We start from the raw sequence: 24,262 nt of genomic DNA, 5'->3' as shown, positions 1-24,262 counted from the left end.
ATGAGGTAGATACTCCGCCAGTAATTTACTACTGTGGAATCTTCTTGCAATAAAGCTGTAACGTCTGTCTAACTATTGGCTCACCCTCTTTTGAGCGTGACGTTTATTTATCCCCAGATTTGTGGTTGAATGCTTGCCATTCAATTCCCCCCCCTCCCCGTCCCCCCCCCAACTCGCTGTTAAATTATGTTATCGAATCTTGGTTACAAAACATGGTTACAAACAAAGCAGCAAGCCTGATCTTAAATACAAACAATTTGGGTTCATCAATTGCCTGATCTGTTCCTGAGATGGCTGATATAGACTGATCATGATAGAATACAAGCTTCAGTGAACGATGGGAAAACGAACCGGACGCCATATGACGTGTCTTGCGTATTCCCTTATCGTTGCGAAACTCATTTTTAGCAATTCTCATGCTAATTTGCCAAAAAGTGGAGTTGGTGAAAAATGCATTTTTTTTTTCACGAATTCACCACCACTCTCATCAGTTTACGTATGTATGGTGTCTCTGATCTGCTATTTGCCACATATTTGTATGCCCTTTATTGTCGCGTTTTCCTCTGGACCAAGCTTTGGTATGAAGCTTTTACAGTATTGCACTACGACACATGTGTTTCTTAATTCATCCCTAAATCCGCTGGATTGCTGGATTGCTGAAAGATGGAGGGGGGTGAGGTTGAAATTTAGAGGGAGGGCATAGGAGAAAATGACAACAAGATCGAGGGGGGTTGGATGTAAAATTTGATACATATAGGGGGGGGGGGGCATTACTTTTTTATTCCTTTTTGCAAACTGGAAAAGTAGTAGAAGAGTTATTAGAGTTCAAATATAAATCTAAGACCTGTGTTCTGATCTATGAACTGTTGTTTTCCTATCTGTCATGCAGTAGGAAAGGAATGCCTCTGTTATATATGTTGAAACAGTGCTACTTTATTTGCACCAGGATTTAATAAAACAGGAAACTTTAATTAAAAGTTGCAAAAGTAGCAGTATAATGTTATTGAATGAAAAAGAAAGATGCTAATGTTAGCACACATGGCATCATAATTTAGCAGAATGAAAAACTCAACTGTTGAAATTTTAGTAGCAATACAAATTTAAAGTATGGTAAATAAAAGATGTAAAAGCGTTTACCAACAAGCTGATGAAAATGTATCTAAAGCAAAAAGGTCTTAAGATAAGGGGAAGCATGGCTGAGTTGATTGATCGAGTTCTCATGCCACCCACGCACGCGGGAACCTCAGTGCTAGAGATGCATTGTAGAAGATAAGGAATCTCCCAATTCATGCGAAGACGACACAAGCTCAGAGTCCAGTGATTCTGATGACTCTTCGACATACGTCGAAGAGTCATTTGAAGTGATGTTTGTACCGGAGGTAAACTAGGTATGAGGGAATCAATGGGAGGAGACTTTTTTTTAGGGGGGGGGGGGGGTTAGCCTTAATATTATCATTATGTGAGGGGGGGTTGAAATTAATTTTTGCTTAATGAGAGGTGGGGCATGACTTAGTTTTGGGGCATATTTCACCCATTTCCCAACCCCCCCCCCCCCCCTCCACCTTCCAGGTAATTATTGCACAGTCCCTTAATAAATTGAAGAAGATGCTTCGACTTTAATTTGCGGGTTAAAAAAACTTCGTTGAGTGGAGGGGACACAACTTTAAAACTAGAAGGAGCTAAAATAGAGAGGGAAGGATTGAGAAAATGGCCTGTATCCCTTTTTTATAGTTTTAGTTATTTGTTGTTTTAGTTGTTGCTGTAATTATCTACTTAGTATCTAGAATGCACTGTAACAGTCAGTAGTAACTGTAATTTGAAACATGAGGTTGTACATTCTGTGACAAAACAAGGACCTTCCGTCCCCAAGAGTCTCTAGAGAGTCCACTGATCGTGGGCTTGGAAGTGGCCAATGAGATGATTCGCGTTCTTCACGCAACACGTGGCCGTTGAAACCCGTGCTTACATCCGACTGCCCAGAACCAAAAACTTTTAGAAATTTCTCCGACCAAAAGGAAATTGCTTAATTCTGACGAGTAGGAGGGAATTGTGAAAGCTTTCTGGTCTTCAGGAGTTTGTGACTTATGGTGAGTTTGCACGTTGTATTGTGATGCTCGAGCGATTTGTGAGTTGAGTTTGCACACAGTAACCTGCTTTGCTTCGCTATATATGTATGCAGGAAAACACGTTAACTGAGCCAACAACGAGCTATAAAACCAAAGAAAATGGCCAGGTTACCCCGAAAAAGCAACAACAAACCCAAGTTGACGTGAGTGAAGCGTATTTCTTCATTTAGATGTTTGTAATTTTTTTCCAAGGTTTGAAAAATACAGTTTCCGGCATCATGAACGATTTAGAAATTGTTTGTTATGCAAAATAAAGCAAAAGAGTATGTTGTAGTGAATGTTTTATCTCAGGTAATTTATATTTTTCTTTTGTTTCAACTTTATTAGCATACACTACCATACCCACAAACAAAAGAAAAACAAAAATTACCTGAGATAAAAAATTAACTACAAAAAGTATAAAAACATGCAGTAATTTGTGCACCGAGCCCTGGTCGCTTGTTCTCTCAATAAATTTTCTTTACGTTCGTCATCAAAATAGCAGTAAGTGGCAGCTTAATCAATACCATTTTATGATGAATTTATTTATCGTCAAACGAGCTGGACGTGCTCTTTTTCGGCACTAAGATGATGGGTATGACAACTCTTTAAATAAACTTCCCCCTTTTCTAAACATTAAAATTACACTAGGGCAAATAGAATTTTAATAACTTAACCAAAACATGTTTTTATTGTACCGACAGAAATCGTCGAGTAACAATCGACAGTTTTGTCAAAGGGGAATGTTGCATATACCCTGCATCAACTTATATCAAACTCTAGCCTGCAATCTAGATCACCCGGTTTCTCTGCCCTCGCCCGCCTATATATCTTAGCGCGCCCAACCATAACTGCCATGCTATGCAGGCTAATCAAGCTCGGGAGGAAATTCACTTCAAACTGCTGATTTTAGTAATTTAAATATTTAAAGATATCTGCCACCTGTTTGGAGAAAGGACATGCTGCAAAAACTCTTACTACTTTCATTATGAAAGATCAAATATAACAATAATCGAAAAAGCCATCAAACTCACTAATATCAATAGATAGTAGATTTCCGGACTTTAATTAGTTTCCAAGCCATTTAAAGAGCAAATACAACTTCATATCTATGCAAATTATTGAATTTGATCTGAGAAATATACGCACGAATAGAGGAAAAAAAAAGCCTTTATATTAGGGTGGAAAATTTCAAAAGCTTAGTGAAGTCTAATAGTGTGGCCGAAAAAAGGACAGCAAGTTACACAAAAAACTGCATCGAGGTTTTCTATTTGTTAAACAGTACAAGCGCCCTGATTTCCTATCCGGTGGCAGAATTACCCGAAGCGGTTGGTGAATCTTCGTTCACTCAACAGTCAGGAGATTGTCATTGTGTCGGGGATTTGCCAATTCTTGACGAGGTATTCAGTTGTGGTCACTCGAACTACTTTGGACCTGAAGCGCCATTAACTATCTGAATTAACTATCTTCTGTTAATGGGGAAGCCAGAGTCAGTGCAGAGTACCTTCTCTTAAAGTAAACCATAAGATGATTATGAAGTTCAGAGGCTGATAATCATAATTATTTGAACGTTAACCTTACTGAAAATTCTACTAGACAGGGCTTGGAACAATGTCGTTTCTCGCACTTTGCGTTTTAAACTCTTTTTTGTCTTTCACCGCTTTCTTGTTTAACATTGTGACAATTAATGCGATAAAGAAAACTTCGTCGTTGTCCAAAAATTTGAAAACACTTCTCCTGACTCTAGCAATCTCTGATCTTGGCGTTGGCTTACTGGCGCAGCCTATGTATGTTACACAACTAATAATGAAGTGGAAACAACACAACGAAAATGATTCATTATATATTGGAGTATCCAACGCACATCTAATTCTGACAAATATTTTTGCCCCTGTCACGTTCTATGTTCTCGCAGTGCTGTGTGTAGAAAGATTCATGGCCATTCGTCTACCCCTCAGATACCAAGAACTTGTGACAAACAAGCGCATTGCTACTGCGGTAATCTCAATTTGGGCTCTAAGCGGACTTTTCTCGCTGCTGAGGTTATGGACGCCGAAGATGGTAATGTACGGGTTTTTTGCCTTGTTTGCGTGTCTTTGTTATATGGCTGCCACTTGGTTTAGCGTCAGAATTGTTTTGCTAGTGCGAAAGCAAATAAACGTTATTCACGTTCTACAAGGACCTCAAGTAGCACAGAGCGGTCAAATGACCCACGTTATCAGATTGCGCAAGTTTGCGATCGCATCTGTCTACCTGTATGTCATTTTTCTGGTTTGCTATTTGCCAAATACTTGTGTTTTATTTGCTATCGCTTCCAATGGACCAAGCACAAGCTTAAGGCATTTGCAGCTTTTTACCATGACACTTGTGTTTCTTAATTCAACCCTTAATCCCTTGATTTACTGCTGGAAGATGAAAAACATCCGACACACTGTCGTTGACATGCTGCGACACACTTTCTCAAGCTTCAGTCGCCCAACTGAGGAAAGTTGAAATATTTCAACCATGCACTAAACTCTGTAGCTAATAGAGCGGTTTTCATTTGAGTGTCGAAAAGTAATTGGTTTGCACTTTCTACACGATGCGATTGGCTTAAAAGATTCGCGGCACCTTTTCATCCAATCAGAAGTAAAACCAAAGCCAATTGTGACGCGCTCGTATGCATTTTCCCGCGCTTTGCGCCAGCCACGTGTAATAACTTCGAGTTTTGATTGGTTCAGTGTATTGTCTGTGTCCTATGTGATTGGCCAGAGTAATTACTTTGGTTTTGGTTTTACGACACTCAAACGAAAACCACTCTAAGCAAAATGGGCAATAAAGGGGAGAAGACGCTAAGTCACGTTGCCATGATAGGAAATTTTCTGGATGACAACAAACCGAAGACCTCACTTAAAATATGAATTCTCACTGTTTCAAACCTCGTTAATCGTATTCAATTTCATTTAATTTGTCAAATCTTGGCAAAATTTTCTGGAGTTGAATCCGAAAGGACCGCATCTAAGTTAAGAAAAAGAACATTTATTTTTATGTTGTGTTCGCGTGAGCCATGTCCAGCCCTGGCCATGAAATCCAGAGTTTCTTCACTTCTTACTTAGTTCCACACTTCCCAGAGGTGTGGAAGTGTGGAAAAGTCCGACAAAGTAAGGATATTGTCTCACTTTCCCCCAGTCATGAACCCTTTGTCATTCTTTACTTAGTTCTACACTTCTCAGAGGTGTGGAAGTCTGGAAAAGTTCGACAAAGTAAGGATATTGTCGCACTTTTCCCCAGTCATGAACCCTTTGTCATTCTTTACTTAGTTCTACACTTCTCAGAGGTGTGGAAGTGTGGAAAAGTCCGACAAAGTAAGGATATTGTCGCACTTTTCCCCAGTCATGAACCCTTTGTCATTCTTCACTTAGTTCTACACTTCTCAGAGGTGTGGAAGTCTGGAAAAGTCCGACAAAGTAAGGATATTGTCGCACTTTTCCCCCAGTCATGAACCCTTTGTCATTCTTTACTTAGTTCTACACTTCCCAGAGGTGTGGAAGTGTGGAAAAGTCCGACAAAGTAAGGATATTGTCTCACTTTCCCCCAGTCATGAACCCTTTGTCATTCTTTACTTAGTTCTACACTTCTCAGAGGTGTGGAAGTCTGGAAAAGTTCGACAAAGTAAGGATATTGTCGCACTTTTCCCCCAGTCATGAACCCTTTGTCGTTCTTTACTTAGTTCTACACTTCCCAGAGGTGTGGAAGTGTGGAAAAGTCCGACAAAGTAAGGATATTGTCTCACTTTCCCCAAGTCATGAACCCTTTGTCATTCTTTACTTAGTTCTACACTTCTCAGAGGTGTGGAAGTCTGGAAAAGTTCGACAAAGTAAGGATATTGTCGCACTTTTCCCCCAGTCATGAACCCTTTGTCGTTCTTTACTTAGTTCCACACTTCTCAGAGGTCTGGAAGTGTGGAAAAGTCTGACAAAGTAAGGATATTTTCGCACTTTTCCCCCTGTTAAGAACCCCTTGTCATTCTTTACTTAGTTCCACACTTCCCAGAGGTCTGGAAGTGTGGAAAAGTCTGACAAAGGAAGGATATTTTCGCACTTTTTCCCCTGTTAAGAACCCCTTGTCATTCTTTACTTAGTTCTACACTTCTCAGAGGTCTGGAAGTGTGGAAAAGTCTGACAAAGTAAGGATATTGTCGTACTTGTCCCCCTGTTAAGAACCCCTTGTCATTCTTTACTTAGTTCTACACTTCTCAGAGGTCTGGAAGTGTGGAAAAGTCTGACAAAGTAAGGACATTGTCGCACTTTTTCCCCTGTTAAGAACCCCTTGTCATTCTTTACTTAGTTCTACACTTCCCAGAGGTGTGGAAGTGTGGAATAGTGTGACAAACTAAGGATACTGCCGCACTTTTCCCCCAGTCATGAACCCCTTGTCATTCTTTACCTTGTTCCACACTTCTCAGAGGTGTGAAACTGTGGAATAGTCTGACAAAGTAAGGATATTGTCGCACTTTTCCCCCTGTTAAGAACCCTTTGTCATTCTTTACTTAGTTCTACACTTCTCGAAGGTGTGGAAGGGTAGAATAGTCTGACAAGTTGAGTTGAGTCACGAGAAGCTCAGTGCGCTTTATGAGCACTTGGTTTTATTTCTGTATGGTTTTTTACATGTTTCCTTAAGAACTGTTTTTATTTTGAATAGCAGATATAACCATTGTTTCAATGCCAGCTGTTGAAAGAAACTTAAAGTTAAGAAATCCGATCTCCAACCAAGCTTTCTTCCTTATCAGTACGGGTTCAAATTTGATAATTGTTAGATTACGCCATATATCCACTGTTTCGCAGTTTTTCCTCTTCTCTAAGGTTATGTAAATGCTGGATATAAATTATGAAGAAGAAGCAACACCACGCTCGGAGGCGAGCGGCTCGAGGCCAAGAAACCTCGAAAAAGAATTCACCTAAGGGTGACTCTCTAAAGACGAAGAGAAAGGTGGACCATGCAAATATTTTAGTATTGTCACGTGCAGTAGAGATAACATAAATATTCCCGACCCTATAACACGCACCTAAACAGTGATCCCCCCTTTCCACAGAGAGATCTGCAGGTAGCTACTCTAGGCCGATAAGTCACAATTATTACTTTATACAGAATGCTGTATATTTTTAGACCAATTTAGGTCATGAACCTGATGAAGGAATAGAACAATAACAATTGATTTGAGCATTTATAAACTTTATCAAGTTGATCTTAAAGCGAGGAAGATAGGACGCACATACTCTGCATTCTTTACTGCCTATTTTTAGCGTTGTCACGATCTTAAGAGACCTGACTGTTGTATCCAATTGAAAGCTCCCGGGGTTAAGATTCTTTGTGTATTGTATTTGCGTTATAATGTGACATTCACATTTAAATGATAATATAGAAATTCCTAAAACAAAACGTTTTATACCCAAAGGGTTTGAATTGGGTACGACATTCTAGTCAGCCGAATAGATCCATAGGAAGGAGAAAACCCCAGAGTAAGACGTCTGACATATGGCTCATTAAGATGAAAAATTTCAAACATAAAAATCCATAGATGAGATGACGTTGTTGAGGTTTCCGTTGAAAAATAAATAAATAAATAAACGAAGATAAAGGACTGACGGGGACTTCGTGACAGAGAAAACGTAGGCTTGTTTTATGGTCGGGTATTCAAACAGATGGCAGTGAAACAAGGCTAATATCTTCTAGTCATAGAATTGTTGTCTAAACTTAAAATAGCATTTAAAAAGATGTAAAACGAGTTGCAGGAATAAAACCAACAAATACTCCCACTGCGCTTTATTCTCTTTTCATACATAGGAGTGTAACTAAGGAAAGAATGTCAAGGGATTCGTGACTGGGGGGAAAGTGCGACAATATCCTGACTCTGTCAGACTATTTCATACTTCCACACCTCTGAGAAGTGTAGAACTAAGTAAAGAATGACAGTGGTTTCGTATGACCAGGGGAAAAGTGTGACATTATCCTGACTTTGTCAGACTTTTCCACACTTCCACACCTCTGAGAAGTGTAGAACTAAGTAACGAATGACAAGGGGTTCTTAACAGGGGGAAAAGTGCGACAATATCCTTACTTTGTCAGACTTTTCCACACTTCCACACCTCTGGGAAGTGTAGAACTAAGTAAAGAATGACAGTGGTTTCATATGACCAGGGGAAAAGTGTGACATTATCTTGACTTTGTCAGACTTTTCCACACTTCCACACCTCTGAGAAGTGTAGAACTAAGTAAAGAATGACAAGGGGTTCTTAACAGGGGGAAAAGTGCGACAATATCCTTACTTTGTCAGACTTTTCCACACTTCTACACCTCTGGGAAGTGTAGAACTAAGTAAAGAATGACAGTGGTTTCATATGACCAGGGGAAAAGTGTGACATTATCCTGACTTTGTCAGACTTTTCCACACTTCCACACCTCTGAGAAGTGTAGAACTAAGTAAAGAATGACAAGGGGTTCTTAACAGGGGGAAAAGTGCGACAATATCCTTACTTTGTCAGACTTTTCCACACTTCTACACCTCTGGGAAGTGTAGAACTAAGTAAAGAATGACAGTGGTTTCATATGACCAGGGGAAAAGTGTGACATTATCCTGACTTTGTCAGACTTTTCCACACTTCCACACCTCTGAGAAGTGTAGAACTAAGTAAAGAATGACAAGGGGTTCTTAACAGGGGGAAAAGTGCGAAAATATCCTTACTTTGTCAGACTTTTCCACACTTCCACACCTCTGAGAAGTGTAGAACTGAGTAACGAATGACAAGGGGTTCTTAACAGGGGGAAAAGTGCGACAATATCCTTACTTTGTCAGACTTTTCCACACTTCCACACCTCTGGGAAGTGTAGAACTAAGTAAAGAATGACAGTGGTTTCATATGACCAGGGGAAAAGTGTGACATTATCCTGACTTTGTCAGACTTTTCCACACTTCCACACCTCTGAGAAGTGTGGAACTAAGTAAAGAATGACCTAGGGTTCATGACTGGGGAAAAGTGTGACATTATCCTTTCTTTGTCGGACTTTTCCACACTTCCACACCTCTGAGAAGTGTGGAACTAAGTAAAGAATGACAAAGGGTTCATGACTGGGGGAAAGTGCGACAATATCCTTACTTTGTCAGACTTTTCCACACTTCCACACCTCTGAGAAGTGTGGAACTAAGTAAAGAATGACAAAGGGTTCATGACTGGGGAAAAGTGTGACATTATCCTTACTTTGTCAGACTTTTCCACACTTCCACACCTCTGAGAAGTGTGGAACTAAGTAACGAATTACAAGGGGTTAGTGCCTGTGGGAAAAGTGCGACAATATCCTTACTTTCTCAGACTTTTCCACACTTCCACACCTCTGAGAAGTGTGGAACTAAGGATGAAAAAAGAAAGTATGGATCTTGTGGCCAGCACTGGACATTTGTGGTTCGCGTACCATAAAGCGGGCGCGTGAAATTAGGAAGTTTCATTTCGCAGTCGTACAATGATGGCTAAAAAATGTATAAACATTGCATGTGCAAAGTTGTTGTTTTGCTTTATAAACTTAGTTCTTTTTTCCCGTTCTTGTTCCTTTTGCCGTCATCGTAAGCTCCCTGTTGTTGTCATCCAGAAATTTTGCTACCATGGCTACGTGACGTCACACTTTCCTCTATAAAGGATGATGATGTAAAGACGAGACCTCTTGGAAGGAATCCAGATTGCGGAATCAGAGAAATTTTTGTTTGTCGAATTCGAAATCTGAGAAAATTTTGCTTGTGGAACCCGGAATCATGGGTCTGTGGGATTCCAAATACAGATCAACGAATCCGGAATCCAGAATCCAAGATCCTCTTTCAAAGACTGGAATCCATATATAAAGGTGTAGAAAAACTTCGGAAATTCGTTCACAAGCCTCACCATAGCTCGGAAAGTCTGGCACATTTCCACTGCAGAACGTGAATCTCAATCTCTTATATTCACAATTGTTTTAACCGAAAATTAGATAATTCATAAAGGCCGCAAATTGTGCACTGCCTTCTCGCAATAAAGAATAAATATAGTTCATGTATTTTCTTGAAACCCAAATGAAAAATTATGATCTTTTTGCTGAAGCGACAGAGGGCATGCGTGTTTTGCAGAACGCCGAGCGCCGAATGCCGCATGCAGAACGCCGAAAGACTCTGAGTTTTGTGATTAGGGTCAGGAAACTGAGTGAATAGGGTCCAGTTAGGGTTTTTAAACTGGGAAAACTGACCTGAAACTTAGTTCACTCAGTTTCCTGACCTTAGTCACTAAACGTCAGAGTCATTCGGTGTTCTGCATTCGCCGAACGCCAAATACAGTACGCCGAATGACTCTGGAGTTTAGTGATTAGGGTTAGGAAACTGAGTGAACCACAGGGGCGTAGCCAGGATTTTTCAAAGGGGGGGTCAAAGACAGGGACATCTCCGGGGATCGCCGACTATATATGGTTTCAGTACCGATGCTCTCCCTCGTGTATCAGCGGGCTCAGGCGTATTATCGTGGCATGAAAGCCCATATTAACTAAAGACAAGAGCCGTTGACGAAAATACTTTACAAAAAAACAAATTTTAAAAAAGTGGGCTTTTCAACTATGGCTTTTACGGCCAAGATATTGTCATGGCGTTTTCGCCACCTGAATATTGTAGGTTGTTTGCTCAAAAGAAGGCCTACCAAGGGGAAGTCACGGGCACCCAAGGACCCCCCCCCCCCCCCCCCTAGCTACACCCCTGGCCTTTGGTTCCATTCATTTAGGGTCATTATACTGGGAAAACTCACCTGAAGCTTGATTCCTTCGGCTTCCTAACCCTAATCACTGACCTTCAGATTGAATTATGCAAGCTTGGCTTATTGGAAGCTACAAGGGATAGATGTATTAAAGATAGCATGCCAATTCATTTGATGCGTTTTGTCAAATCGCTAAATATAAGGCACAAAAATAAATGAGAGATGAATAAAAATATTATTATAAAGTTATTGTATCAGGCCATAATTATGGTGGCGACTATAATTTACGGAGAGACAAAATAGCCTAGGCATGCAGCTTAAGTCCTAAACCTTTATGATGTCTTACGATTTGAGAGCGGAATTAAGAATTTTTTTTTTTCAGATCTGTGATCTTTGTAGGATAGGTCAATTTTTAGACGTGCTTTTCTGGTCTTGTAATCTTCCGATAGCATTCTTTTTAATTGTATTAGCTGAATCGATGCGAAACTTTAAAACCCCCGTTATAAAGTGGACTGTTAGTATTAATTCCAGCTACAGATCAAACTCAGGGAGAACATTTAATTAAGGGATCTGAAATATACTGGATTTATTTTAGCTACTGCTAAGAAAATATCAATATCAAGTACGTCAAGAAAGGATCTCTTGATTACATACAGAGGGCATTATTCAAATCAGCTGTCCTAAACAAATATACTTTATTGCTTCAATCCAAAGCAATAATTCGTAAATGGTCTTTCCCGAAGAAGCAATCTTGATCGAAAAACTATGTTTTGTATGAGATTTCGAAGACAATACATTCAGTTTTTTGTTGACTGAATTCTTTTTTTGTTACCTCTATTTGTTTTTGTTACCTCCACTTGTTTTTAGAATCAGAATCAAGCGTAGTTCAGTCATAAGCCAGTAATTCTTCAAAAAGCCACAAGCGGTACGAAAGACATCATCATATAAAAGTAGAATATTGGTTTACTTGTGGTGCGGACGGACGGACGGACGTACGGTCACTTGACTACCAAAATTTTCTCGGATGGAGAGATAACCAAATTTTCTTATCTAAGGGCCACCGCTGAAGATACGACACACACTTAATAAAAGAGGAAGGAAATAGACTGACAAGTTTATGCATAGCCGAAGAACCAACCCTAAACAGTACGAACCGGCAAATATTCCCTTTGAACTTCTCGTCCCCGAGACAAAGCACTAAATTTGAGTGGAAGGAAGGGAGGGAGGAAGGAAAAGTACGAAAGCAACGAAGGAAAAATGGAAGGGAAAGGAAGGGAAGGAGTAAAGAAAGGAAAAAAGGGGAAAAGAAGAGAGGAAGGAAGCTAAAGTAAGGAAAAGGAAGGAGTGAGTAAGGAAGCAAACGGAAGAAAAAGAGGGGAGGAGGGAAGGGGGGAAGAAAGGAAAGGAGGAAGGGAGGAAGGAAGGAAGGAAGGGAGGAAGAAATGTAGGAGGGAGGAAGGGCGGGAAGAGGAAGGAACGAAGGGGGAGGGAGGAAGGAAGGAAAAGGAAGGGCTAAAGAAGGAAAGGAGGAAGGGAGGGTCAAGGACGAAAAATGTTTTAACTCTGAAAAGACTTGAAGAAGGAGAAGGGAAAACGAAATGGTGGGCTTATTTGCCTTTAATTTAGGAAAATTTTTCATCGAAGGCCCGCCCCATAAAATGTCATGGTAGATAAAGCTAATAAATACAGTTAGCGTTTGAGAAAACCAAACATCTTCCACTTGACAGTTTTCAATTTTATTTGACTATCAGCATCACAAGCTTTGTGCATTTTTTAAACCATTTCTTAACGAGATTATATTCCTAGCTAAATATCAATTCATCAACTATAAAACAGTCTGTATTACTGCACTATTTACGTTACAATCGTAACGCATATGCTACGCCAAAAGTGACAAAATATCAAAGATGCATCTTTATAATTCAAATCCACCAATTCACTATCAAGGATCGATAAAATTAACATCAATTTGCTTTTTGAATGTGTCAAGATTGTAGAATTTAATTTCAATTCCCACGTTTTTCATGTCATGTATCAAGAGACACGTTTTTTAAATCAAGAAGGGAGACGACAATTTTTGATCAGTTTTGTTTCCGAGAGGGACTGAAACCGAGCACACAGGTTGGAATTCAAGGTTTAAAAAGTGTTGCCGGGCCTGCACGACTCCTGCAGTTCGAAAATAGATTGGTCTTAAACGCTTTATATTTTAGCTCTTACTTGAGTGTCTTTTAGGGATTTTCCTTTGCGATATGAAATGAGGGGAGGCTCCTTAAAGATGTCTCTGAGATATGGTTGGTTCTGTATAAGGTGCCATTTCCCCATGAGTATGTTCTTGAGGTTGGGCAACTCAGGGTGGTATTGCGTTACAAAGGGTAGTATTTTTCCCTGTTCTAGTGCTTTCTTTTTGTCTGCGAAAATGACCTCTGAGAGATATTTTTCTACAGTTGTAGCTGGGTAATCTCTATTCTTGAGGCGTGTTGAAAAATTCCTCATGTTATCTTCAAAAGAGATTTCACAGGAATTTGTTGAAACCTTAAAGCTTCTCCTCCGATGAAGCCTTTTGTGACGCCTGGTGGGTGACACGAATAGAAAATCGTGTATTGAAATATGTCTGTAGGCTTGAAGTGTGTTCGCACGTCAAGGATAGGATCCTTGTTGAATCTGACACCTTTGTACACTTTCGTGTCCAAGAATGTAGTCTCTGTTTCTGATATTTCAGCCGTTAATTTGATTGTAGGATGGAAGTTGTTTGCCTTTAAAAGGAATTCTTCTATTGCGTTTCTGCTTGTGTCCCATACTGTATGACGTCATCGATAAACCTTTTCCAAAAGATGGGCTTAATGCTGCTCTGTCTGAGTATTTCTTTTTCTATTTTGGCCATGACGATGTTAGCAAAGGCTTACGGCCATTTTCGTGCCCATGGATGTTCCATGGGTTTGAAGATAATCTTTCTCGTTTAATCGGAACGAGTTTTCTAGTTAGTATCAGACTGTATGCATGGCATACAGTGGTAATGCCCTCTCGTTGTGGTATGTTTGAGTATAGGCTTGTGACGTCCATTGAAACAAGTATGGCACTTTTAGGCAGTTTAATCCTCTCGATGAAGTTAAAAAAGTCTGTCGCATCTTTAAGATACGAAGCTTGTAATTGTGCTATTGGCTGAATAAGGTGGTCAACAAATGCTGCGATCCGTTCTGTAGGTCCGGAACACCCTGAGATAATAGGTCTTCCGACAGGTGTCGGTTTGTGGATTCTAGTAAGTGTGTAAAACACTGGGATTTGCGGAGAATCAGGCGCAAGGGAGAGCCATTTAGCCGTCGTTTTATCAATGTGGCCTTCTGAGAGCAGTGTTTTAATAAGTTGTTGAGCTTTTTTGATTGTAGTTTCCACCATTGGTTTGTCTAGAGGTCGGTAGTTATTTAAATCATCAAGCAGAACCTGACCTTTGTTTAGTTTGTCCTGTCTGCTCATCAATACGGTGGGGTTAACTTTATCAGATTTCTTAAAAATAATCCTTTTGTTGCGCGATAACTCTTTGAGAGCTTGGCGCTCTCCCGTAGACATATTATCTTTTGGCTTGTCAAATTCAATGGCTTGCGAGCTCTAATTTTACCTCCTCTAGGATGGTCTCCAGAGCTACAGATGGCTGGACTGGTGGTTCCCAGTCCGACTTCACGTGGAAAGGATGAGGTATATTGTAGTCGCATTCGTCTCGCAAATTGATTGAAATCCGCGAGAAGCTGGCGGGATAAACTTTAGACCACGCGACAGTAGAGTCATTTGCTCATCTGTCAGTTGTTCATTTGACAGGTTTTTGAAATACTATTTGCGTGACTCGATGGCGTTACAAAAGCGCTTTTTGTCTTTGATTTTTCTCCGCTCTTTTCTTTTGCGGTTTTTGGCCGCTTTGTTATCTGTGCGGTTTGCTTTCCCTTTTCCTCTTACTTCTAAGGAGTCTGATAAGAGACAAGAGTAAGATTCACTTTGTTTATTCGCACACTCATTTGTTCTAACAATACATCGACTTTGTTAATTTTGGCCTTCAATTCTTCGGCTTGCTCGTTTACATCGTCATCTTTCTTGACAGTTTTCTTTCTAGCCGGTGATTGCGTTTTCTGGTGAGACGTCTACTTAGTAACAGTGTTCCTGCGAGACTTATACTGTTCGAGTTTACGAAGCTTGTTTGTTAATCGTTCTGCGTGCTTGTGGTGATATTTCACCAGCGCTCCTACGAGAGCCTGTTCTGCTTTCTTTCTGATCGAGCCAACCATTGATCGAGCCTATCTCGTTCTTAAATCGCCACTTCAGTTCTTCGTCAGCAGTTGACACGTTTTAGGCCACATAGGCTCGAGATGTATTAACTCCTTCCTGTGCTGATCGAATGATTCGTCTGACAAGCTCTTCGATTCCTTCCTCCGCGATGTCTAACGCGGGAGCGCGGGGATGGTAAAGAATGGGCGGGATTTAGTCATGGAGCATGGCAGATTTTTCGGGTTCAGTCCCTCCCGGAAACAAAACTGATCAAAAATTGTCGTCTCCCTTCTTGATTTAAAAAACATGCATCTTGATTTAGAAAACGTGTCTCTTGATACATGACATGAAACAAGTGGGAATTGAAATTAAATTATACAATCTTGACACATTCAAAATGCAAACTGATGTTAATTTTATCGATCTTGATAGTGAATTGGTGGATTTGAATTATAACTGTTGCATCTTTGATATTTTGTCAATCCGTGTCGTGGTGGATTCTACTGACATCCTGAAATATCAAACGATTGCAAGCAACGATAAGACCTTGGCCTCCTTCAAGCACCAGAAATCCTTAAAGAACAACAAATGGATTGGTCGTATCTCACACTTTGCATCTTAAACGCGAACTTGTCTTACACCGCAACAATTTTGAACATTGTAACAATCTACGCGATCGTGAAAACTTCGTCCTTGTCAAAAAATTTTAAAACATTGCTACTGAGCCTAGCTGTTTCTGATCTTGGTGTTGGTTTACTAGCTCAGCCAATGTTTGCTGCACATATTATGGACTCAAAACAAAACAATGAAACCATGAATAAATCTTACAAAGCCATATTTAATGCATTTCATGCTCCGACTCATATCTTCATTTCTGCGTCATTGTTTAGTGTCACGGCTCTCTGTGCAGACAGATATTTGGCAATTTACCTTCACCTCAGATATCAGGAACTTGTGACACACAAGCGTGTTACTATTGCTGTGACCTCAATTTGGGTATTCATCGCACTTACTTCATTGCTCAGCTTTTGGATTTCAACGAATATCATGTTCGCATACTATGCAATCAGAAATTTTTCTTGTATTATAACTGCAACTTCCCTAAGCGTCAAACTTAAACAAACTCTAAGACACCACAAAACCCAAATTCAAATCCCGCAAGAAGCGCAAAATCACCTAGTCGAAAGAAACAGGAAATCTGCGATGGCATCGCTTTACGTGTATCTGGTTTTCATAGTTTGCTATTTACCTAGTATTTGTGTGTTAATAACTATCGCTACCATTTCCGAACCAAGGAACGATCTACAGCATTTGAATTTTTATACTCTAACCCTGGTGTTTCTTAATTCGACCCTTAACCCACTGATCTACTGTTGGAAGCTGAAACAGATACGAAAGACTGTCACAGGCAAACTACGAGATGTATTTTCAAGACACACCTAACGAAACTTTCGCCGGCACAATTCAGAACACCTTGGAAGTCATACCTGTCTCAAGCAGTCACCCTTGGGAAACTGCATTTTTACGTTTATTAAGTTACGAATAAAATGACTGAAGGACTACGTCCAGAGTATATGACTAGACAAAACTACTTGTCGGCTAAATTCAGTGTGCTGTAAATTCTCCCAGATTATTTCAAGATGGTAGACTCTCCATAGCGTAATCAATACTTCCATCCGTTACTTAATAATTATAAAAAAATATGATCATGCACGGTTTTATTTGTTATGCAAAATAACGCACGGTTTTGTTTGTTATGCAAAATAAAGCAAAAGAGTATGTTGTAGTGAATGTTTTATCTCAGGTAATTTATATTTTTCTTTTGTTTCAACTTCATTAGCATACATTACCATACCCACAAACAAAAGAAAAACAAAAATTACCTGAGATAAAAAATTAACTACAAAAAGTATAAAAACATGCAATAATTTGTGCACCGAGCCCTGGTCGCTTGTTCTCTCAATAAATTTTCTTTACGTTCATCATCAAAATAGCAGTAAGTGGCAACTTAATCAATACCATTTTATGATGAATTTATTTATCGTCAAACGAGCTGGACGTGCTCTTTTTTGGCACCAAGATGATGGGTATGACAGCTCTTTAAATAAACTTCCCCCTTTTCTAAAGATTAAAATTAAACTAGGGCAAATAGAATTTTAATAACTTAACCAAAACATGTTTTTATCGTACCGACAGAAATCGTCGAATAACAACAATCGACAGTTTTTTCAAAGGGGAATGTTTCATATACCCTGGCATCAATAGACAGGAGATTTCCGGACTTTAATTAGTTTCCAAGCCATTTAAAGAGAAAATACAACTTTATATCTATGCAAATTATTGAATTTGATCTGAGAAATATACGCACGTATAGAGGAAAAAAAAAAGCCTTTGTATTAGGGTGGAAAATTTCAAAAGCTTAGTGAAGTCTAATAGCGTGGCCGAGAAAAGGACAGCAAGTTACACAAAAAACTGCACCAAGGTTTTCTATTTGTTAAACAGTACATGCAAAAATTCTACCCACTACAGACTTATTTTTGCCCCCTGAATTTGCTATCCGGTAGCATTGGTGAATCTACGTTCACTCAACAGTCAGGAGATTGTCATTGTCTCGGGGATTTGCCGATTCTTGACGAGGTATTTGTGGTCACTCGAACTACTTTGGACCTGAAGCGCCATTAACTATCTGAATTAACTATCTTCTGTTAATGGGGAAGCCAGAGTCAGTGCAGAGTAGACCTTCTCTTAAAGTAAACCATAAGATGATGATAAAGTTCAGAGGCTGATAATCATAATAATTATTTGAACGTTAACCTTACTGAAAATTATACTAGACCGGACTTGGAACAATGTCGTTTCTCACACTTTGCGTTTTAAACTCTTTTTTATCTTACACCGTTTTCTTATGTTAAATTGTGACAATTAATGGGATAAAGAAAACTTCGTCTTTGTCAAAAAATTTGAAAACACTTCTCCTGATTCTAGCAATCTCTGATCTTGGCGTTGGCTTACTGGCGCAGCCTATGTATGTTACACAACTAATAATGAAGTGGAAACAACACAACGAAAATGATTCATTATATATTGGAGTATCCAACGCACATCTAATTCTGACAAATATTTTTGCCCCTGTCACGTTCTATGTTCTCGCAGTGCTGTGTGTAGAAAGATTCATGGCCATTCGTCTACCCCTCAGATACCAAGAACTTGTGACAAACAAGCGCATTGCTACTGCGGTAATCTCAATTTGGGCTCTAAGCGGACTTTTCTCGCTGCTGAGGTTATGGACGCCGAAGATGGTAATGTACGGGCTTTTTGCCTTGTTTGCGTGTCTTTGTTATATGGCTGCCACTTGGTTTAGCGTCAGAATTGTTTTGCTAGTGCGAAAGCAAATAAACGTTATTCACGTTCTACAAGGACCTCAAGTAGCACAGAGCGGTCAAATGACCCACGTTATCAGATTGCGCAAGTTTGCGATCGCATCGGTCTACCTGTATGTCATTTTTCTGGTTTGCTATTTGCCAAATACTTGTGTTTTATTTGCTATCGCTTCCAATGGACCAAGCACAAGCTTAAGGCATTTGCAGCTTTTTACCATGACACTTGTGTTTCTTAATTCAACCCTTAATCCCTTGATTTACTGCTGGAAGATGAAAAACATCCGACACACTGTCGTTGACATGTTGCGACCCACTTTCTCAAGCTTCAGCCGCCCAACTGAGGAAAGTTGAAATATTTCAACCATGCACTAAACTCTGTAGCTAATAAGCAAGATGGGCAAAAGAGGGGAGAAGACGCTAAGTCACGTTGCCATGATAGGAAATTTTCTGGATGACAACAAACCGAAGAACTCACTTAAAATATGAATTCGCACTGTTTCAAACCTCGGTAATCTTATTCAATTTCATTTAATTTGTCAAATCTTGGCAAAATTTTCTGGAGTTGAATCCGAAAGGACCGCATCTAAGTTAAAAAAAGACCATGCATTTTTGTGTTGTGTTCACGTACCATAAAGCGGGAGCGTGAAATTAGGAAGTTTCATGTCCCAGTCGTACAATGATGGCTAAAAAAAGTATAAACATTGCGTGTGCAAAGTTGTTGTTTTGCATTATAAACCAATTCTTTTTTCCCGTTCTTGTTGCTACCATGGCTACGTGACGTCACACTTTCCTCTCTATACCACAGCTCGAAGATGTAAAGATGTGACCCCTTGGAAGGAATCCGGATTGCGGAATCAGAGAAATTTTTGTTTGTCGAATTCGAAATCTGAGAAAATTTTGCTTGTGGAACCCGGAATCAAGGGTCTGTGGAATCTCAAATACAGATCAAGGAAACCGGAATCCCACTAACGATTTGAATCCAGAATCCAAGTTCCTCTTTCAAAGACTGGAATCCATATATAAAGGTGTAGAAAAACTTCGGAAATTCGTTCACAAGCCTCACCATAGCTCGGAAGATCTGGCACATTTCCACAACAGAACTTGAATCTCAATCTTGTATATTCACAGTTGTTTTAACCGAAAATTAGATAATTCATATAAAGGCCGCAAATTGTGAATTGCCTTCTCGCAATAGAATAAATATAGTTCATATATTTTCTTGAAACCCAAATGAAAAATTATGATCTTTCTGCTGAAGCGACAGAGAGCATGCTTGTTTTGCAGAACGCCGAGCGCCGAATGCACATGCAGAACACCGAAAGACTCTGAGTTTTGTGATTAGGGTCAGGAAACTGAGTGAATAGGGTTCCAATTAGGGTTTTTAAACTGGGAAAACTGACCTGAAACTTAGTTCACTCAGTTTCTAACCTTAGTCACTAAACGTCAGAGTCATTCGGTGTTCTGCATTCGCCGAACGCCAAATAGAGTACGCCGAATGACTCTGAAGTTTAGTGATTAGGGTTAGGAGACTGAGTGAACCACAGGGGCGTAGCCAGAATTTTTAAAAGTAGGGGGGGGGGGGGGTCACAGACAGGGACACCGTCCGGGGATTGCCGACTATATATGGTTTATACCGCTGCTCTCCCTCGTGTATCAGCGGGCTCAGTCGTATTATCGCGGCATGAAGGCCTATATTAACTAAAGACAAGAGCCGTCGACGAAAATACTTTACAAAAAAGCAAATTTTAAAAAAGTGGGCTTTTCAACTATGGTTTTTAAGGCCAAGATATTGTCATGGCGTTTTCGCCACCTGAATATTATAGGTTGTTTGCTCAAAAGAAGGCCTACGAGGGGGGTCACGGGGACCCCTGGACCCCCCCAGGAAAACTGACCTGAAGCTTGAATTCTTCGGTTTCCTAACCCTAATCACTAACCTTCAGATTAAATTATGCCAACTTGGCTTATTGAAAGCTACAAGGGATAGATGTATTAAAGATAGCTTGCCAATATGTTTGATGCGTGTTGTCAAATCGCTAAATATAAGGCACAAAAACTAATGAGAAAAAAAAGTTATTGTATCAGGCCATATGGTGGCGACTATAATTTATGGAGAGACAAAATAACCTAGGCATGCAGCTTAAGTCCTAAACCTTTATGATGTCTAACGATTTGAGAAGGGAATTAAGAATGTTTCTTTATTTTTAGATCTGTGAGCTATGTGTTGTAGGATAGGTGAATTTTCCGAGGTGCTTTTCTGGTCTAACTTGTAATATTCCGATAGGATTCTTTTTAATTGTATTAGCTGAATCGATGCGAAACTTTAAAACCCCCGTTATAAAGTGAACTGTCGGTATTAATCCCAGCTCAGATCAAACCCAGGGAGGACATTTAATTAAGTGTTCTGAAATATATTGGATTTATTTTAGCTTCTGCTAAGGAAATATCAATATCAGGTACGTCAAGAGAGGATCTCTTGATTACAGACAGAAGGCATTATTCAAATCAGCTGTCCTAAACAAATATACTTTATTGCTTCAATCCAAAACAATAATTCGTAAATGGTCTTTCCCGAAGAAGCAATCCTAATCGAAAAACAATATTTTGTATGAGATTTCGAAGACAATACATTCCGTTTTTTGTTGACTGAATTCTTTTTTTGTTACCTCTATTTGTTTTTGTTACCTCCACTTGTTTTTAGAATCAGAATCAAGCATAGTTCAGTCATAAGCCAGTAATTCTTCAAACAGCCACAAATCAGGCCTATTTGGTACTTTTGATATTTTAAAGGAAACTTTTGTCTCGTCTCCGCTCGACGCCCTCATAGAAAAAGTTATACAATTTGCACCCTGCTGAGAATTTAGAATAAAGTGAACCACCTTGTATCTGACTGTTCTCGTAGAAAAATTATTTGTCTTTGTTAGTAAGCATTAAAAGTTTAAACCCTTTGTAAGAATGTTCAAAACTGCCCTCCCTTACAACGCTTTTTTCTAAGTACTGCCCGTAAAACGTTTCCAGATCATGTCTGATAGCGTGCGGACGAACCGTATGTGACATCAAAATGTCCTAATAGACCAGCATTAGTGGACTAGCTGCTGTAGGGTATTGATTTTAACTTTTCCTAACTTACTTTTCTGACATTTTAATTACATTGCCTTTTAAAGCAAAGGAGTGTTTTATTTGCCTTTAAACACGAGGCGAAGCTGGCTGCTTCGGTTAAAAATTGAAATATAAGTTTATTGAATGGCTTCTAAATCATAAATAAAGAAAAATTAATTTTACAGGATAGTTCTCGTGCTTTGGTGATTTACTTACTTTTTTAAAAGGTGAGCTAAAAAATCAGCTAGGTTTTCTCAGATTCAAGAATCATATTGAACATTAATTTTCTTTGTATTTTTGTTATGAATTATTAATAGTTTTTTGGAAAATTTTACGAAGCAAATTTCAATAACAGAAAACTTTCCATAAATCAAGGATAACATCTCATCGGTAACATAACGGACAACATCACTTAACGGTAAGAAGTTCTGTTTCCACGAGAAATTCTTCACAAGGTTTTTTCGTATTACTCCCTGAATATTTATACAGTTTTTTTTAAACAAAACGGAGTGAGCTTGACGCCTATAAGTCGAACCTTGCCTGAAAAAATAATACTGGCTTTAGAAACGATGCAAGAAAAAACACCAAAACACCTTTCGTAGGCGTCAGGTCTTTTACTTTGCGTTCTGAACGTCTCTTTATCCTATACTGCTATCATGTCAAACATTGTCACCGTACACGCGGTACGAAAGACATCATCCTTGTCAAAGAATTTAAAAACATTGCTCTTGAGTCAGGCTGTCTCTGATATCGGTGTTGGTTTAGTGGCGCAACCTTTGTATGTCGCACGTATGATCCTCTCTTGGAGTCAGGGTACTGAAAACAATCCAACATATTTTGCCATGATGATAATGCACATTATCGCGTCGAATCTATTCAGTTTTGCAACGATCCACGGCGCTATGGCGTTGTGTACCGACAGATTCATGGCTGTTTATCTTCACCTCAGATACCAGGAACTTGTGACACACAAGCGAGTTGTTGGTGTGGTAATCTTAATTTGGGCATTGAGCGGATTTCTTTCATTCGCCAGGCTGTGGATGTCAATAAATTTCATGTACGCAATTCTGGCGATCGTTATATCCGCTTGTATTGTAACGGCAACTTTCTTTAGTGTCAAAATTTGCTGGTTTGTACGGCGCCACGTAAGTGAACTTCACGTTTTGCAGGCACCACAAGTTACGCAGAACGGTCAACTGGCTAATATCTTACGGCTGAGAAAGTTCGCGATAGCGTCAGTTTATTTCCATCTGGTTTTTCTGATTTGTTATTTGCAAATATTTTCACCTCTTTTGCTGTCGCTTTCACCTCTTACCCATTGAGCATCAAACTAAAGGCTTTACACGGTTATAGCCTGACGCTCCTCTATCTAAATTCATCAATTTATCCGCTGATTTACTGCTGGAAGATGAAACTCATCCGCCATACAGTCATTAACTTTCTAAGGAATATATTTTAAAGCCATAGTTGAGGGAACAGAATTTGATGAACTTTGAAAAAAAGATTGTTGTTTCAATGGGGTAAAGGCAAGAAATCGGTTTAAAGCGACTTTGTAAAAATGTGTTATTGTAAATAAGTTCAATTTAAGTCACGTAGAAGAGTCGTAAGATATAGTTTTAGCAAAGGCTAAAGGTAAAGCTACCGTTGATAAATTTATCATTTATTTCAAACAATAAACTTGTACCCATCACGCTGAAAACTAGTAACTTGCAATTGTCAGCTGATAACTTCAAAAAAACAAATAATCTTGATGAGTCCACTTCTGAGCCCGCGATACGGTCATGTGATATTGGTCAGCAGATACCCTGTTGTGACAGCTATAACAATTAACCAAAACATGGATTCGCAGTATTAGGTTGCAGGCTCCCACACAGAACATTGCTTTACTTGTGGTGCGGACGGACGGACGTACGGTCACGAGGCTACCAAAATTTTCTCGGATGGAAAGATAACCAAATTTTCTTATCTAAGGGCCACCGCTGAAGATACGACACACACTTAATAAAGGAGGAAGAAAATAGACTGACAAGTTTATGCATAGCCGAAGAACCAACCCTAAACAGTACGAGCCGCCAAATGTTCCCTTTGAACTTCTCGTCCCCGAGACAAAGCATTAAATTTGGGTGGAAGGAAGGGAGGGAGGGAGGAAAAGTACGAAAGCAAGGAAGGAAAAAGGGAAGGGAAACGAAGGGAGGAAGGGAGGGAGGAGGGAAAAGGAAGGGAAGGAGTAAGGACAAGGAAAAAAGTAGAAAGGAAGAGAGGAAGGAAGCTAAAGTAAGGAAAAGGAAGGATGCAAACGGAAGGAAAAGAAGGGAGGAGGGAAGGGAGGAAGAAAGGAAGGGAGGAAGGGAGGAAGGAAGGAACGAAGGAAGGAAAGAAGGAAGGGAGGAAGGGCGGGAAGAGGAAGGAACGAAGGGGGAGGGAGGAAGGAAGGAAAAGGAAGGGCTAAAAGAGGAAAGGAGGGAGGGTCAAGGACGAAAAATGTTCTAACTCTGAAAAGACTTGAAGAAGGAGAAGGGAAAACGAAATAGTGGACTTATTTGCCTTTAATTTAGGAAAATTTTTCATGGAAGGCCCACCCCATAAAATATCATGGTAGATGAAGCTAATAAATACAGTTCGCGTTTGAGAAAATCAAACATCTTCCACTTGTCAGTTTTCAATTTTATTTGACTATCAGCATCACAAGCTT

Source organism: Porites lutea, chromosome 13 (genome assembly GCF_958299795.1).
Source record: "Porites lutea chromosome 13, jaPorLute2.1, whole genome shotgun sequence".
In the NCBI taxonomy this organism is placed as follows: domain Eukaryota; kingdom Metazoa; phylum Cnidaria; class Anthozoa; order Scleractinia; family Poritidae; genus Porites; species Porites lutea.
The sequence above is the reverse complement of the archived record's forward strand: the minus strand, read 5'-3'. Positions refer to the sequence as shown.